Source organism: Ovis aries, chromosome 22 (assembly GCF_016772045.2).
Source record: "Ovis aries strain OAR_USU_Benz2616 breed Rambouillet chromosome 22, ARS-UI_Ramb_v3.0, whole genome shotgun sequence".
Lineage (NCBI taxonomy): Eukaryota > Metazoa > Chordata > Mammalia > Artiodactyla > Bovidae > Ovis > Ovis aries.
The window spans coordinates 15,811,973-15,831,145 of NC_056075.1; the positions used below are offsets into that span (position 1 = coordinate 15,811,973).

Consider the following 19,173-nt stretch of genomic DNA (forward strand, 5'->3'; position numbering starts at 1 on the left):
GAGAATCCCATGGACAGAGGAACCTGGCGAGCTTCAGTTCATAGGGTTGCAAAGAGGTGGACGTGACTGAAATGACTTAGCACGCATGCATGCTAATATCTAGGCTTCCCTGGTGGCTCAGATGGTAAAGAATCTGCCTGCGATGCAGGAGGCAAGGGTCGGGAAGATCCCCCGGAGGAGGGCATGGCAATCCCCTCCAGTATTCTTGCCTGGAGAATTCCATGGACAGAGGAGCCTGGTGGGCTACTAGTCCATAGGGTCAGGAAGAGCCAGACACGACTGAGCGACTAACACTTTTTTCACTTTTCATGCTAATATATAGGTGTGCACAGATTTATCTCAAAGCCTAGCGTGTATGAGTATCATTTGTACTTGTATTATGAAAACTCTCTAAGTCTAGGTGTACTTCTGGACATATAATTGATGTTTATAACGATGTTGGAACACCTTTACAGAGTTTTATGCCACCCTGATTTGGTATGAAATTGTGGCGTGGCATGTGTTTTCCTCTTTTTTCCAGTAGTTTTACTTGTGTCTTATCAGCTAAAGTCCAGGAAGAGATTGACCGTGTGATCGGCAGACATCGGAGCCCCTGCATGCAGGACAGAAGCCACATGCCATACATGGATGCTGTGGTGCACGAGATCCAGAGATACATTGACCTCGTCCCCACCAATCTGCCCCACGCGGTGACCCGTGACGTTAAATTCAGAAACTACCTTATCCCCAAGGTAAAATTGTTTCTCTTGCAGTGACCTCAACACTCTTGAAGTTCCCATATTCACTGTATGATTTCAGTCCTCAAGATGAGAGAATTGGAAAAATCATACATGTGGCAGCTTGATGGGTCTTGTGTTGTTTCCAGTTTGTGGCTATAAATCTTTATGACAGCTCTCGATATCTGGCTAAGTCTCCCAAATTTGTTCTGCTTCTTTAATATTGTTTTGGCTACCCTTAGCTGTTTATATTTCCAGGTAAATTTCAGTATTCATTTGTCAATTACCCAAAACATTCAGCTGTGAGTTTTTTCATGGTAGTATCAAATCAATTTGGAAATTGACATCTTGACATGTTGATGCTTTCAATTCACAGATACAGTTAATTTGGGCTTTCTTTAATTTTTTTGATACTGTTTTGTTTTTAGTACAGTGACTTGCACATCTGTTATGTTTTTCTCAGATAAGAAATATTCTTGATCTTATTATACATTTTATAATTTTAAAATTGCTTTTTCCATTTTTTTGGTATATAGAAATATAATTGATTTTATTATCTTGATGCCCTTATATCTAACAACCTTTCCAGTTTCATATATCATTGTTAATAATTTGTTTGTAGATTTATTTGTAATATCTATATACACCACAATTCTTCCATCTAGTTTAATATTTGTTTTATTCTTTATTTTCCAATTCTCATGACTTTGATTTACTTTATTGCATTATCACACTGGCAGGATTTCAAGATAATACTGAACAAGGTGATGATAGTGGCTGTTGTTTCATTTATGATGTCCTGAAAGAGGTGAGGGTTATATATCTCATCATTGAGAATGATATTTTATGTACATTTTTGTCAATATTAAAAAAAAACTAATTAGGGAAATACTTCCTAATCCTATTTTTGTATGATTTGGGGGATAAACTTTATTTTTTATAGCAGTTTTAGGTTCACAGCAATTTTCAGCTGAAGATACAGTGATTTCCCATATACTTCCTGCCTCCACACATGCATTGCCTCACCCATTGTCAATATCCTCTACCACACTGGTACACTTTTTACAATGGATGAGCCTATACTGACCATCATTAGCATCCAAAGTTCATCATTTATATTAGGGTTCACTCTTGTACATTCTGTGAGTTTGAGCAAGAGTCTAATGATATGTATCCATCATTGTAGTATTATATAGAGTAGTTTCACAGCTCTAAACATCCTCTGTGCTCTGTTCATTCATCCCTCTTTCCCTCAAACCCTTGGCAACCATTCTATGCCCATTGATTAGGAACTCCCTATTTTCCCCTCTCCCTTGCTGTTCACAATCTGTCTAATTTTTTCCACAAATGTGTGTATAATTTGATCAAATGGATTATTTGCATTTGTTTATATGGTATATATTTTGTTCCCTCTATCTCCGTCTCTCTCATATATAAAAAGCTGAATTTAGTTTGCTACATTTTATTGAGGACATTTGTATTTTTATTTGTAAGAGACTGGTCTACAATTATACTTTCTCAAAAAATTTTTGTCAGACTTCTGATATCAAGGTAATGCTGGCTTCATAAAATAGGTGGGAAATTTTCCATACTGTGGGTATATTTTTATTAGGTATATATATTTCTTTTGGGTGTTCAGTTAGTTCTGCCTTTTCTGTGCCTAAAATGTTTGGCTTAATCTCAGATATAATATAAGAAAAAAAAAAAAACGCAGTCTTAGGTGATATTTATCTTCTCCCAGAAAGTGTTCATCTTTCCTCTGCTAGACAGAATTACATAACACCTCCTATTTCAGAATTGTATATGTACACAGTCAAAAATTGACCGCAGATGCCAATTTGCCTTTCCAAGTTTCTTCCATCTGGAATCTGGAAACCAATTTTAATCAGCAGTTTTCCAGTGTTTTCTAACACATGGTTTCTGTTTTTATTCAGACTTTCTAGTTGGCATCCTACAAGCTATTCTATTTTGAAGCCTGCGTATTGTTACTATTATACATAAAAATACGATAACTAAAAATTCTCCTTTGAGGAGAAAAGGGTTGTGAGTTTCTTACGGTTGAAATTATTACCACTATCTTCTGGGAAAGACAGAATTCTGAATATCTGTGTGCCCCTTATGACAGCCACTAGCCACATGTACCCAGTGGATGCCTGAAATGTGATTAATGCAACTGAGGAACTGAATTTTACATTTTATTTACTTTTGACTGGCTTAAATATAAGTAGCCATTGATCACGCAAGTCTACTGTGTTAGAGCTGCTCTAAGTTTTTTTTTTTCCCCTCTCACATGGGTTTAGAAATCCCTCATCCTTAATTCTGCAACACTAAAAACCTGAAAAATTAAAAACAAATATAAATTTAGTGCAATTTCATTTGGTGGTCAAAATGTGACTGGAACTGAAGTGAATCTATTTTTATTCCTTATTTATGCCACTTTGTGTGAATATTCATGTCCTACTGAAGACATTTGTATACTGTCGATAATACTAATCATGTTTACCTCAAAATGTTGCCAGAATTAAACCAGGTAATATATATATTTTAAAATATGAGCTAAAACTATGAGACATTTTCGTCTATCAGAGTGATGAAGTCAAAGGCTGAAAAAATCTATTACCAGTGAGGACAGTTGTAAACAAGTACTTTCAGGTGCCACTGGTAAGACTGTAAATAAGTACCTCTTTTTTTCTTTTTCTGAAGCACATTTTGGCCATAATTATTAAAAAATAAAATATATCTTATAATGCAAGAGTTATAATTCTTGGTATCTACTACAAATGCTTGTGAAGGAATATCAAAATGTATCCTTGCATCATTACTTGTAATAAAAAAGTATTTTTAGCTACTAAATGTTCATTGTAAGTGTAATGGCACATTTATATTGTGTAGCATGGATACGGCAGATGTATATGTGTTGACAGGCTTCCCAGGTGGAGCTAGAGCTAAAGAACCCACCTGTCAGTACAGGAGTCATCAGAGACACAGGTTCGATCCCTGGCTTGGGAAGATCCCTTGGAGGAGAGCATGGCAATCCATTCCAGTGTTCTTTCCTGGAGAATCACATGGGCAGAGAAGCCTAGTGGGCTACTGTCCATAGGGTCACAGGGAGTCTGACATGACTGAAGCGACTTAGCAGCAGTAGAAGCATATGTGTTGACATTGGGCAATATCTAAATTATTTCATTATAGAAAAAAATCAAAATCTAGTGGATGTTTGTCATTGGGTAAAAAGAGAAGAAAGTGATAAGTAGCATAAATGTATATAGGATTATCTGCTGATATGCATAATATCTGTGAAAGCACATGTAACTAGTTGGTGGGAATGGTTATTTTTGAAAAGTCTAAATGAGTTTGTGCAGCTAGATAGGATGAAGACTTACTTTTTAACCATGTGTGCGTTTTGTGACTTAACATCTTCTATTTTCCACTTGGGGTATAAGTTATGTAAAAGAAAAATTACCCTGCTAAGTATAGAGTCTAAAGAGTTTTGACCTATATGTGAGGTTATGTCACTATCACAACAAGTAAGATATAAACACATTTTCATCATCTTGAAACTTTCCCTTATTCTTCTTTTGCAACCAATCCGTTTCCCCCAATTTTAGCCCCTGATAACTACTAACCTGTTTTTAGTCCTGTAGTTTTGCCTTTTCAAGAGTGCAATATAATGGAATGTGACGTAAGTGAAATAACTTATAATCAATATATGTCTTTATCTTTTTTATGTGGCAGAATGTTTGAGATTCATCTTTTTATTGCATGTATTAGTTTATTCATTTTCTATTGATGAATAATCCATCATATGGAGTACCACAAATTGTCTATGCATTAACTGATTGATGAATATGTGGGTTGTTTCCAATTTGGGGCCATTTGAATAAAGGTACTATGAACATTTGCATACAGGTTTTTGTGTGGACCTAAGTTTTCATTTCTTTTAGGTAATACCGAAGGGTGAGAGTGTTGTTTAAATGTTTAACTTCATTTTTAAAAACCCATCAAACGGTTTTCTAATATGGCTGTGACATTTTACATTCCAAGTGGCAATATATGAGAGTTCCACTTGCTGGGGGTACCCTTCACCACTTGCCTTTGTTAGTGTTCTTAAATTTTTTTAATTAATTCATTATCTTGTATTAATGGCTTCTGACTGTTTGTTTTGTTTGTGGTATTTATTAGTATTCCTCCAGCCAGATCACCTGCTTTCTACCCCAAACAAAGCAATATGTTCTGAAAATCGTTTTGAGGGGCTGTTCTTGGGTGGCGGTGGGAAAGGGAATTTTGGCAAGATCACCACTGATTGGTAGGGAAAAAAATTAGAAACATATGAAACCAAGTACATGTCTCTCCCCATATACACACCTGTATATATGTCCACTCACATGGCCGGCCAAGCCAGCCCTTGCGGGCTTTGAAGAATTATCTCAACGCCTCTTTAGTTTCCCTTGTGCTGAGAATGGGAAGGGGCGAAAGGGAGAGAGTTCAGATCTGTAAGTATTTTTAAACAAACAAACAAACATTTAAAGCATCGTTAGAAATTTTGGTGGAATTGATTGTCTGGCATGCTAATACGCCGAAAGCGGTCCCAATTCTCCGTAGAAGGCCTTGTAGGCTTGCGTCAAAAGAGGGCTGACCCCACGAGGAAGGTGGGGCGGAGGCAGAGGTTAAAGGTCGAGACCTCGGCGCCGCACCGTGGAGCCGCACGGCCTTCCTCTCTTTGGTACCGGTTGTCCCCGCGAGGAGAGTGACAGGCGAGGGGTGGAAGCGCCTCGCGGATGACATGGTGCACTCTCCAACGCGCTTCGTTCCTGTACAGGGAGCCCCTTGGGGTTGTTGGCCGCGCCATGCTGTGAGAGGTGGTCCAACCTGTAGGGCACGTGGGCGGCGCCGCCTGGACCAGGCGGAGAACTCGATTTTCTTGTCCCCCAGCCTGGCGCGACAGGCTGGCGGTGCTCACAAAACCCTAGCCGGTGGCACAGTTGTGCATCCCGCAGGGCTCAGGGCCTGGGGCGTGGAAAGGCTGCACTTGGGATGAGGAGGGATGAGGTCGGAGACTAAGCAAAGGCTCCTTCCCACACGGTTTTGTTCTTGTTGTTTATGGCTTGCTTTGTGCGTGGTTAAGTGGCCGGGTCGCGGGCAAGTACCGGCCGCTGGCACTAAAAGGAAGGGACCTTGGTGTGCGGTCTGTGTGGCTCCTGACTTCCGCGCTCTAATGCTTGCTGATGCGCCCTCTAAACTTTAGACACTTGTAATAGTTGTGTAGTGATACCACATTTTGTTTTACTTCTGTTTTTTCGGCGAAAAGTGATATATTTTTTTCATATGTGGATTGGCCATTCATATGTGTTGATTAATAGTGTTTGCTCATGTTATAGTTCTATTTTTTATTGGATTGTTTGCCTTCAGTTCAGTTCAGTCGCTTAGTCGTGTCTGACTCTTTGCGACCCCATGGACTGCAGCACGCCAGGCTTCCCTGTCCATTGCAAACTCGGGAGTCCACCCAAACCCATGTCCATTGAGTCGGTGATGCCATCCAACCATCTTATCCTCTGTCACCCCTTCTCCTCCCGCCTTCAGTCTTTCACAGCATCAAGGTCTTTCCAGTGTCAGCTCTTCACATCAGGTGGCCAAAGTATTGGAGTTTCAGCTTCAGCATTAGTACTTCCAATGAATATTCAGGACTGATTTCCTTTAGGATGTACTGGTTGGATCTCCTTGCAGTCTTGTTTGCCTTATTACTTATTGCAGTTCTTTATATATTTTGCATGCAATCCCTTTATCATGTCTAAGTGTTGCAAATATTTACTCCCAGTATATGTCTTTTTCTTTCTTTTCTTGCTTTCTAACAATGTATTTGAAAGAGCAGAATTTTTTTTAGAAAAAGTGAAAGTTTAAAATTTTGATGGTGTCCAATTTATCAGTTATTTCCCTTATGACCCGTGTTTTTGTGTCATACTTATTTTCCAGCATGTTATCAAATATTTATGGTCATCTTTTCTTTTCAAGTTTTATACTTTCAGCTTTTATGTTTTAAGTCTATGATCCATTTAAAGTTTATTTTTACTTATGGTGTGAAATAATAATCACACTATTTTCTTTATGGATATCTACTTGTCCCAATACCATTTGCTGAAAATACACCTGTTTTTAAAACTTAAGGTAACATTTTCTTGTATTATTTGTTTTGAGATTATACAAGGCAATAATTTAAAAAATAAAATTATAAACCTTAAATGTGATAAACTTAAGCTGTGGAATTACTCCCAACTTTAAAGAAATTTTTAAATTTAAATAGGATTTAAACACACAGTGGATATATATATATAATATATGAAATATATATGAAAATGTATATACATTTATATTTTAACTACATATCTATTGTCATCTATCACACTTAAACCTAAATAATACTTCAGTATGTAAATCCTCTAAACAAGTGAACAAGGACTTTATCTACATAACAGTAAAAACATTCACACTAAAGGAATTATCATCTATACAAGAATTTTATCTAGTATGTATACTATAATTACATTTTCTCAGTTATCCTAATATATCTTGTGTAGTTCTTCTTGAAGGGGCATCTAGTGTCCAGTCAAGGAACAAGTATTTAATTAGTCTGTCCCTTTACTCCCTGTTATCAAGAACAGTTCCTATTCCTATGTTTATTTCAATACATTGACAACTTTGAAGAGTCCAAGACAATCGTCATGTTAAACATTTGGCAGTCTGGCCTTGGCAATTGTTTTCTTGAGATTACATACCCATTCTGTGTATTTGGCAAGAAAATTACATAGGAGATGTTGTGTATGTCCCACTGCATTGGATTTTGGCTGAAAACATGTATTGTCAGTTTATCCCATTATTGGTAATGCAAGATGATCACTTATGAAGGAGGAATCTTCTATATCTCTCTATTGATGAGTGTCTGTCTTCATAGGTAATTAATTAACAATCTATGGCATGTACTTTAAGACTTAGTGTATACTGTTTCCCAAAACATTCATCCAGCTGTTTCAGTATAAATTGATCATCTTTATCTGCTTTGTTGAAAAATGAGAATTTTTCTAATTTTATCGTCTGTTTTTTTTAAATCTAGAATTCATCCATAATGTGTTTCCCACATTTTAAAATTAAGAGAAACAAATTTCATCCCAAAGATAAATGCTCAGTAGTTGTTAGTGTACTTGTCTAAGAAATCATTTTTTCCTCTTGGGAAGATTTTCTTTTTTATTGTGATAAAATCCTTGGAAGGAAATTATGACCAACCTAGACAGCATATTAAAAAGCAGACATTACTTTGCCAGCAAAGGTCTGTCTAATCAAGGCTATGGTTTTTCCAGTGGTCATGTATGGGTGTGAGAGTTGGGACTATAAAGAAAGCTGAGTGCTAAAGAACTGATGCTTTTGAACTGTGGTGTTGGAGAAGACTCTTGAGAGTCCCTTGGACTGCTAGGAGATCCAACCAGTCCATTCTAAAAGAGATCAGTCCTGGGTGTTCATTGGAAGGACTGATGTTGAAGCTGAAACTCCAATACTTTGGCCACGTGAGGTGAAGAGCTGACTCATTGGACAAGACCCTGATGCTGGGAAAGATTGAGGGCAGGAGAAGAAGGGGAAGACAGAGGATGAGATGGTTGCATGGCATCACCAACTCAACGGACATAAGTTTGGGTGGACTCCGGGAGTTGGTGATGGATAGGGAGGCCTGGCGTGCTGTGGTTCATGGGGTCACAAAGGGTCAGACACAACTGAGCGACTGAATTGAACTGAAAATAAGTTATAATGTAAAAATTACCATTTTAACTATTTTAAAGTGAGCAATTCAGTGAAATTTAGTACATTCAAAATGTTGTGCAGCCATAGCTACTATCTAGTTCAGAACATTTCCATCACTCCAAAAAGAAACCCAACCCACCCACTAAGCAGTCATTGCCCATTCCTCCCTCCCTCCAGCCCCTGACAACCACTAACCTGTTTCCGTCTGTATGGATTTGCCCGATGTCATTTTTAATTGTATCAGACCTCTATTTTTGAAAAGCCTTATAAACAGCTTCCAAATACATCTGACTTTTCAAGAGTCATCAGAGGCTTCCATTTTAAAACATAATCGACATATGAGATGTAAGCAAATGAAATGATGAAATTGAACAAAACAAACGGCAGTGTCTAAATACTGTGATAAGTAAAGGGGATTCAGAAACCGAGTAACCAAGTACTCAGTACTTCAGATGCTATTGGAGGCCACTTTAGTAACATCACTGCCATTGATCTTAAACCCATCCGTGTTTATTGCTTGGTCTGTCTCTCTGGAATTTGCCACTGCCCTTCTTTGGCCCTAGGGCTCCTCGTCTATAGATCAAAGACTGGATTAAATGATTTGCAATATTTCTTTTGCTCCATGATTTCTTATAACTCAGTTTATCTTCATCTTTCATTCCAGGGCACGACTATAGTAACATCACTGAGTTCTGTGCTACATGATGACAAAGAATTCCCCAACCCAGAGGTATTTGACCCTGCCCACTTCCTGGATGAGAGCGGCAACTTTAAGAAAAGTGACTACTTCATGGCTTTTTCAGCAGGTAATAGAAATTAATTTCCTTAAGTACTTAGGGAACAAGGTACCTTTCTGGAGTTGGTTGGAACTTAATGATGTCCTCTCTGGGGCTGGTAGAAATGATTTTTGTCCACGATCACAAACACCACTTTCAATGGCCTTGTGTTTCCTCCCCTCACCGCACATCCCCAGTACTGGAACTTCAGGGAGGTGACCCAGTTCTTCCAAAGTAAGAAAGCTAGAAAACAGATTAATTGAATTATGCCTCTAGCATAATTCAGTAATAATCGTAGGTAGCACTGAGTTACCTGTGAACTCCTCTTAGCAGGTGAAACTTTTAGACTTTCCTTGCCTGCCACGAGAAAGGTACATAAATCCATAAGTTTGAGTATTTTCCATGTGATATCCCTCACTCCCTAGGCTGAGTTCTGGGGTTAAAGGTACAGAATGGGCACCAATGTGGGCTCACAATCTAGTAGGGAAGCAAATTACTAAAGAGAACATTGAATAGTGTTGTGAGAGAGGAAAGCTCAGGCTGCTCATGAGACCAGAAGGAGAAACCCTGTTTTCTGGTCACTCATACACCACAGTGAGGCATAAAATGGAATAAGGAACATTCTTACAGAAGAAAGGGAATTTGAACTGCCTCACAGGAACAAAGTGAGAAGAGAAGGCAGGGCAGTTTTACAGGAGCAGGACATTCTTTTAGATCAAGAAAAGAACCTGCCAACTAACTGCCCTGCAGTGGTTCCAGAGCACCGTGATTGTCTTCCAGTGCTGATCATAGACCCTGAAACTGGGTCTCCACAGCTACAATGTTTGCTGAGTCTCTGGCCACAGACTCACCTCCATGTATTTGGCAGCTTTTGATGCCTGCTTTGTGTCTTGCTCTGTATATACCAAGATGTTAAGGACTGAGCCTTCCCTTCAAAAGCACACATTTTAGCACAGCAGAAGAACCAGAATTATGATTCAAGGTGATTCATGCTTCACCTGAAGCAATGAATGTGATATTGAGGCAACTCAAGATTCTACTGTGTGTGAATATCGCAAAGACCATAAAGAGGAAATGACATGGGACGTAGGTCCTGAAGGAAATGTCAGAGAAATGCATCTTGACTGAATGAAACATCATGAGACAAACTAGAGGTTTCATGGTGTATTGGAGGTTGATGAAGAGTGGATATGGCTAGCACTGAGTAGAGGGTGTGAAAATGGAAAGAATGATATCAAACATCATACTGGGAACAAAATATGGAGAGCCAGCTCAACTCATTTGGACCTCATAACAGTTGGGAGAGACAGTTAATGTTCTCAAGTTGGGAGACTGACACATTTAGACATGTACTTTTGAAAGCACATGGAGGAAAAATATCTTTAGCTGAATTTTATGCCAGAAGTAGAAAGGAAGCACATATATACAAGTTCCCTCCTCTCAGGGCTTCTGATAGAAACTGGAAGTGGAAAAGAGCAGTTAAAATGTGGGAATACACGATGAAGTGCTTGACACAGAGCTGACACTCAATCAATATTTACTGAGTGAAAAATTCCTATGAAGATATTAGGTGAATAGCAAGTATGTCTCTCCTGTTTATTTGTCTCTAAACATCTTTCCAGGCCTCCATCTGTTCAATCATTCATACGTCTTGTGACAATTCAAAATGTAATGTTCAAGGAACAAATCACCTCTGTGTGTATTTTCAGGAAAACGAAATTGTGTGGGAGAAGGCCTGGCCCGCATGGAGCTGTTTTTATTTTTGACCACCATTTTACAGAAATTTACCCTGGAATCTGTGGTTGACCCAAAGGACCTCGACACCGCCCCAGTTTCTAGTGGGTTTGGCCATGTGCCACCCCCGTACCAGATCCGCTTCACTCCTGTGAGATGAAGGGCAGTCCATCGGCTGCTGCTGTGCTGTTGTCTGTAATTAACTCTCATCTGGGCCATCGTTCACCTCCTTCTTACTACCAGGGGTACTCTTTCTGACCGCCCATCTCATACTGCCACAATTTTCTCAGTATCCAGTGAATATCCAACTTCCATGAAAGGAAAGTCTCCTGAGTTTTACTGCACAAATGTATTTGCTGTCTTCATATTCTGTAACACTTATATTGACTACCACATATGCTAATACTTCTTAAGAGTCAGTACCATGTTATCACTGTAAAACAGAGTGGAATTGTTGGTATAAGCCAGCACACAGCCATTTGCTCTCCAGAAGTTTTAAATAAAAAGCAGCGGCATTTGCTGAGCCAGTCTCAGACTTCCCTTCTTTTGTACATAATGTAGGTAAGAAATGAATGAAAGTAAGAGTCTGAAGAGGCCGTGCTTGTCCTCATAATGATAAACACAGAAGGGGACAAAGAGAAAGAGGGCAGGGAAATTCTTTGCTGAGTATCACCTGGGCTTACTTGAGGATTGGATTTGGAAATGAGAGAAACTGTATCCAGGAGCAGCTCCAGCCTGTAGGGAAATAGTGAGAAAATCAGCAGTTGGGAGGACTGAATAATAAGTGTTGGAATTCATTCCTCTGGTGGGTGTTACTGTGAACAGTAAAAGAAGATATGAAATGTTCACATTACTTTGTGTTTCAAACTTATAGTCAAATATTAACCTATGTTTCTCTATTTCTAATCATGTATCTAAGTGTTATTCTTTTCTCTCTGAGCAAGAACAAAATCCCTAGAAGGTATCACCAGATTCTGATTTTTTCTACTTTCCATCACATTGTTTTATATGTAACATCAGTGGTGGCCATATGATGCTACGATCCTGAACTTCTTAGTCTCAAGATATCTCTGAAATATAGACAGCTGAGAGATAAAGAATATCTTTGGGGCTTATCCCTGAAACACTAATGGAAATGAGAATTAGAAATTCCTGTTGAAGGTTTTATTAATATTATAGTTATACAGAAGATTTGACTTCGTTTAAGGAAACATGTACTAAAATAATTCAGGTTTTTGATACCAAGACCAGGTATCAGGTCAGCAGTTTACACTCACCTGGTTCAGAGTGTAAATTCTTTGCACATACTACCAAATTTTCTCTCTGACACTTGCATTTGTTTTAAAAATGTATGAAACCAACTATTAGCTTATATCCCAATAAACTAGATTTTCACATATGAATACTTAGTATTGCCATTGGACATCTGAAAAAGTGTTCAGTAACATTAAGCTTTATGGAAGTGCAAATTTACATTTTAATGAGATATCCTTAGATAGCCATCAAAATGGTTAAAATGAAAAAAAAATTATGCTAAGTTTTGGCAAGAAAATGAAGCAACCAGCATTCTCAGAGTAATACTGTAAATTGGTTCAACCATTTGGACAACTATTTGGCCATTTTTATTGGACGTAAACTCGTGAATGTCCAGCAGTTTCACTTGTAGGTATGTACTGAATAGAAACGCAATACTTTGGGATATGAACAAGACATGTTTAGGAATGCACATAACAACACCAATCAAAATAACCCCACACAGGAAGAACCTGAAATGTCTATTAACAGTACAATGGAAAACATAAATGATGCAGTTCTTTTTCATGATTTGTATCTTGATTTTACAGAAATAGTCACCCTGCGTTAGTATGTTGGCATGCACATTTAGAACACGCATACTTTCTCTATGGATGTTATGCTTCAATTAAAACATTTATTTAAAAGCAAACAGATCTACAGAAGAAATATTTGAGCAGTAATTTCAGAGAATTCCCCAAAATTAATGTCAGATACCATGCCACACATTCAGGAAATTCTAAGAACATCAGGTTGGAAAAATACCCTGAAGTCTACAGGTAGGTACATCATATTCAAACATAGACTATAAAAACAAAGAAAATATCTGAAAGAAGCTAGAGGAAGAAAAAAATCTTACCTTTAGAGGAACAGAATAAGAATTACATTGGGATTTTCTTCAAATTCTGTGCAAGCAGAAAGAGAGTGGAGTGAAATATTTAAAAGAAAAAAATGCACCAACTTTGATTTCTGTATACAGTGAAATTGTCTTTAAAAGAAGGGATAAGGACCCTCAAACAAACAAAATTGAGGGAATTTGAATCCAGTCCTTGACTGGCAAGAGGGTACCTACATGCGAAACCCATGCACATAGAATCTACATGCAGATCTTACACCCTTTACAAAAATTAACTAAAAATGGATCATAGAACTTAATGCAGAGTGCAAAATTTTAATTCCTAGGAGATCACATGAGAGAAAATACAGATTGCCTTGACTAGGTGATGACCTTTGAGATTTATCTCTGAAGCATAATCCACAAAAATAATTGATAATTTGGAGTTCACTAAAATGAAAACCTTCTACTCTGTGATATATACTGTCAATGGAAGGAAGAGACAAGCAACAGACTGGGATAAAGCATTTGCAAAAGGCATATCTGGTGAAAGACTGTTACCCAGAATAAACAAAGAGCTCTTAATTAAAACTCAACAGTCAGAAATATAACAACCTGATTTTTAAAATGTGCAAAATATCTGAACAAAAACATTAGCAAAGAAGATATCCAAGGGGCAAATAGGCAGGTGAAAAATGCTCAACATCGTATGTAATTAGAGACTTGCAATTAGACACCACTACACACATTGTGTGTGTGCGTGTGCTCAGCTGTGTCCAGTTCTTTGCAGCTCCATAGACTGTAGCCCACTAGGCTCCTCTGCCCATGGAATTTTCCAGGCAAGAATACTGGGGTTGGTTGCAATTTCCTTCTCCAGGGGATCTTCCCAACTCAGGGATCAAACCCATGTCTCTTGTGTCTCATGAACTTGCAGATGGATTCTTTACCACTTGTGCCACCTGGGAAACACACATTATAAAATGGTAAAGTCCAAATCACTGACAAAACCAAATATTGACAAAGATGTGGAGCTGCAAGATTTGTTAGTCTTTACTGCTGCTGCTAAGTTGCCTCCGTCGTGTCCGACTCTGTGCGACCCCATAGACAGCAGCCCAACAGGCTCCTCTGTCCCTGGGATTCTCCAGGGAAGAATACTGGAGTGGGTTGCCATTTCCTTCTCCAATCATGAAAGTCTTTACTGGTGGGATGCAAAATGGTATAGTCACTTTGGAAGAGTTAGCAATGGCACCCTACTCCAGTACTCTTGCCTGGAAAATCCCATGGGTGGAGGAGCCTGGTAGGCTGCAGTCCACAGGGTCTCTAAGAGTCGGACATGACTGAGCGACTTCACTTTCACTTTTCCTTCCATGTCTTGGAGAAGGAAAGGGCAACCCACTCCAGTGTTCTTGCCTGCAAAATCCCAGAGATGGGAGCCTGGTGGGCTGCCATCTATGGGGTCGCACAGAGTCGGACACGACTGAAGCGACCTAGCAGCAGTAGCAGCAGCAGCAGTTCCTTAAAAAGTGAAACATGTACTTACCATATGATCCAACAGTCATACTCCTTGGAATTTACTCAAATGAGTTGAGAACTTACATCTGCACAAAAAGTTGCACATTAATGTTTTTAGTTACCTTTTTCATAAAAACATGTTTATTCAGAAAATTAATTTTTATAGTTGTTTTATTTATAAATTTATGTCAAAACTTGGGAGCAGTTGAGATGTCCTTCAGTTGTTGAAGTAGAAAGAATGATATATCAATTGAATGGAATATTATTCATTGTTAAAAAAAAAATGGTGGCAAGCCATGAAAAGAACCCTGAGCACATTACTAAGTGAAAGAAAGCAATTTGAATGCTACATATTGTGTAATTCTAACTCTGTAACATTATAGAAAATTATGGAGACAATACAAGATCAGTTGTTTCCAGGGGCTTGGGAAGGAGGGACAGAGAGATGGAGAACAGAGAACTTTCAGGTGAAATCATTTTGTATAATACTTTAGTGGTGGATACATGCTCATGCTACATTTGTCAAAATCCATAGAATGTACGAAATTAAGAGTGAATCCCAATATAGTCTGTGAACTTTGATTTAACATGTGTTGGTGTTACATCATTAATAGTAATAAGTGTACCACACTGGTGTGGGTTGCTGGTGGTGGGATAGGCTGTGTTTGTGTGAGTATGCGTGACCACTGTGTACTTTCTGCATAGTTTTACTGTGAACCTAAAACTGCTGTTGAAAAATAAATTCTATTCTTTAAAAAGAAAACCCCTAACCCTCAACTCCAGCCAACCTGAAGTTTGCATTACTCTGTGACAGTGGAGGACTTAATATTTATGCTCTTCTAATCATTTGGACAACAGGAATGCTGTTTGATGTGAGATGTCATTGAACTGGGAGTTGAAAAACAGATTCTAACCGAAGGCCTTGTAAGAATGTAGTGAGGACACTTTATCCACTGTCATTAATTGCTCATTAAAATAAAGGCTAGATTAACTGATCTCAGAGATACTTTCAGCCTTTAAGTTATCTTTGACTCTTTTACTCTATAAAAAGAAATGACTTTAACAGAAGGAATGTTAAGCAGAGCAAGCACACTGATTTCTCAAGGAATAAAATTTCTCTAAAGAAAGTGACTGAATTTATTTCATCAAAATCAGGTAGAGTTTAGACCTCTGTAAGTTAGGCAGCAAGTTACTACTTCTCCTTCTTTTCTAGTTGAATGGTACACCGTGTCTTGTACTCATTCAAGTTTATAGGTTACAAAACTAAACTTTCCTGACCCCTACTTTAATCAGCTGGTGCAGTATTTATTAACTCAATTAACATATTTGAAAATTCATTGACTAGGATGAGTCACAGAATATTGAATCATGGTACATATGCAGTAAGTGTGGTGACCCTGGTGAACTGAGTGTTTGCTTGGAGATGTGGGTCCCAGTCTCAACTCGACCACCTGTAGGTGCCATGTCCTTAGCACAGGAACTGAATCTCCAAGGCCCATCCATGAACTGGAAATAATTTTACCTTTGGGAAAGGTAATTGAGATACTCATAAGAGATAGTATGGTGTGAAAATTCTCTATTTAATGTGAATAAGATATGAATGCATGTAAACAGGAGGAATAACACATTTTGTAATTAGCTCTTGGTTTAGTTGCAAAGTCGTGTTTGACTCTTGAGACCTCATGGACTGTAGCCCACCAGGCTTCTCTGTCCATGGGATTTCCCAGGCAAGAATACTGGAGTGAGTTGCCATTTCCTTCTCTAGGGGATCTTAGTGACCCAGGGATCAAACCTGGGTCCCCTGCATTGCAGGCAGATTCTTTATCGGCTGAGCTCCAGGGAATTTTCAGGTATTAGCTCTTAACAAAAACTTGTTTTTCCTTACTAGAAGAGCTTAGGAATAACTTCACTAATCAATTTTGAACAAATATAATGGTATGTTGTAGAACACGTTTGTAAAGCATTGTCATTGTGATCTAGTGATGTTTACCTTTCCAGTGATATTTAGATCTTCATGACAACTGTCCTCTCCTGTTCTGGTCTGCATGTTATAGTGGTTCCATGCTGTAGGTCTGTTTAATGAAGTCCTTGCCTCCCATCCTCCACTGAATCCATATGTGTTGTTCTGTGTAAAATCTCCCTTCCTTGCTGTTGATGATAAATTGAAATTATAATGGAGTAATCACAGGATTCCCAGGTGACTTAGTGGTAAAGAATCCACCTGCCAATGCAGGAAATGCAGGAGACACAGGTTCAATCCCTGGATCAGGAAGACCCCTGGAGGAGGAAATGGCAACCCATTCCAGTAGTTTTGCCTGGGAAATCCCATGGAAAGAGGAGCCTGGTGGGCTACAGTCCATGGGGTCACAAAAGAGTTAGACATGACTGAGTGACTGAACATAATCACAGTTCAGGCATACAAAAACAGGAGGCAATTGAGGATTTGGTCTCCAGCATGTCTCTGCACTTCTGAGAACTTGAAATCCCTTTGACCTGTACCAGAGCCAAGGACAGGATCAGCCCTGTTCATAGCAACACCTGCCAGCTGCACCCTTATGTTCTAAAGGTCTTCCCTTGTAATTGTGCAACTGTTTTTGAGCCCAACCAAGGTTTATATAACAGAAACTTTTACCCATTGCCATATCCGATTTTGACTCTTGATAAGTAACTCATATGTCTAACCATACTCTTGCAATCTTCCCCTTTATAATCTCCACCATTTTGTAGTCCAGTGGAACACAATTCAAGTGCTTCTTGAGCCTGTGTCTTCTGGGCTACAGTCCTAACAAACCCTCAGTGGACACCTTTCTATTTCAATTAGGTTTTTTCTAAAATTTTGGTTAGCACTGTGCAAACTTCATTCTGTTGCTTCTGACAAAGACAGACTTCAAAAGGCATCAGAAGCAATTGTATCTGGAAGCAGCTGGAAGGCTGGAGTCATAGTTTCTCAAGCTTTCCCTACTAAATTCTTGAGATTGGCTCTTCCCTCAGTTACTTGAGTAAGTTTTACCTCTGCAATGATGGAGAGGGGAGAATACCTATTTTTGATTTCTTGTTTTGAGAATCTGTGACCCTTTTTTCCTTGGACTCAAGTAGGAGACATCTGTTTAATGTGAAGCCTGTTATTTTGTGGTCAGTGGGGTATATATTCAGAGTAATATATCTGGGGATAGTGGGAGAAACTATTCATATATTCAGGTATGGGGAAGTCATTCTGGCTTATACATGGTTTGACATGAACTTTATGATAACTAGAACATCCTGTCTTGTGGTCTGTTTTTATACCTTGTATATCTGCTTTAATTCTTAAAGAGTGCATTATCCAGGGGTAAAGAATGTCCACTTTGAAGATAGGGATACAATGCCTCCCTTCAAGTGCCATCAAAGTTAAAGCTCTCTTCCCAGATGCCAAAGTCATACTAACTCTCTGGGCATGTGCTGACCTGTCTCTTTGGAAACTTTGAAGGAATGTTCCCATGTCATGTTTGATCTGTATTCTTTTTTCTGACAAGTTATAAAACAGTACTGAAAACCATGCTTCTCTAGAGCTATTTTTCAGAGCTACTGAGAGGCTCTCTCTGTGGTATAGACCTCAGTTTTGCTTGAATAAAACTTCCTTCTGTTCATTATTATAAACTGCTTATTGATTATTTGTGTCCACAGGGTTTTAGTTGTCCTGCTAAATTTGTTCTTGAGGCAACTATGGTGTGACGGACATCTGATGGACATCAGAAGATCTTAAAAAACTAAGATTTTAAATGAAATCTTAGTTTTATTAATTATGAGCCTCGTGACACAGGACACACAGGACAGGCTTCCTGTTCTCCCAGAATCTCTCTTTCCCCCATTTAAAAAAAATTACAAAATAATAATCCCTATTTCCAGTATATTTCTTTTCTTTCTTTCTTTCTTTCTTTTTTTTTTGTGGGCAGGGGAGGGCGGCTGAAGATATCAAGGTAAAAGACATGTAAATTTGCTTAGCTAATTACTTTATTTCTGTTTGGCCATTCAAATTGTTTGAATTATGTTAATATTAACCAGAAATTCCAAGAATGGAGACCTGGTTGAAATAAACAGGTGTTTATTAAAGTTTATTAGAGTTTTCCCTGATTAGGACTGTAGCCTAGGAGATGCAAATTGAAGAATACCTTGAATTGTGTCCCACTGGACTACGAGGTGGGGGAAGCTTAACAAGGTAAAAAGCACAGTTCAGTTCAGTTCAGTTCAGTTCAGTTCAGTCTCTCAGTCATGTCCGACTCTTTGCGACCCCATGAATTGCAGCACACCAGGCCTCCCTGTCCATCATCAACTCCCGGAGTTCACTCAGACTCACCTTCATTCAGTCAGTGATGCCATCCAGCCATCTCATCCTCTGTCGTCCCCTTCTTCTCCTGCCCCCAATCCCTCCCAGCATCAGAGTCTTTTCCAATGAGTCAACTCTTCGCATGAGGTGGCCAAAGTAGAGTTTACGGTTACATAAATTATTTGTCAAGAACTGGGATTAGAGCTGTATGGATTAATG

At 38.7% G+C, this 19,173-nt stretch overlaps 1 long non-coding RNA gene and 1 pseudogene across 2 annotated transcripts; one reads left to right on the forward strand and one right to left on the reverse strand.

Moving 5' to 3' along the window:
- Nucleotides 1-11,534, forward strand: part of LOC114110259 (cytochrome P450 2C18-like) — a 32,345-nt pseudogene extending 20,811 nt beyond the window's left edge.
- Nucleotides 11,535-12,160: 626 nt separating this feature from the next.
- LOC132658449 (uncharacterized) lies at nt 12,161-19,110 on the reverse strand. 2 transcript variants are annotated; one of them, XR_009598104.1, is made up of 4 exons: nt 18,985-19,110; nt 16,642-16,799; nt 14,680-14,737; nt 12,161-14,098 (listed from the first exon to the last, which is right to left on the reverse strand). It is a non-coding gene; the product is annotated as an uncharacterized LOC132658449 (long non-coding RNA). The 2 variants fall into 2 exon arrangements; XR_009598103.1 differs by lacking the exon at nt 14,680-14,737.
- Nucleotides 19,111-19,173: the final 63 nt, after the last annotated feature.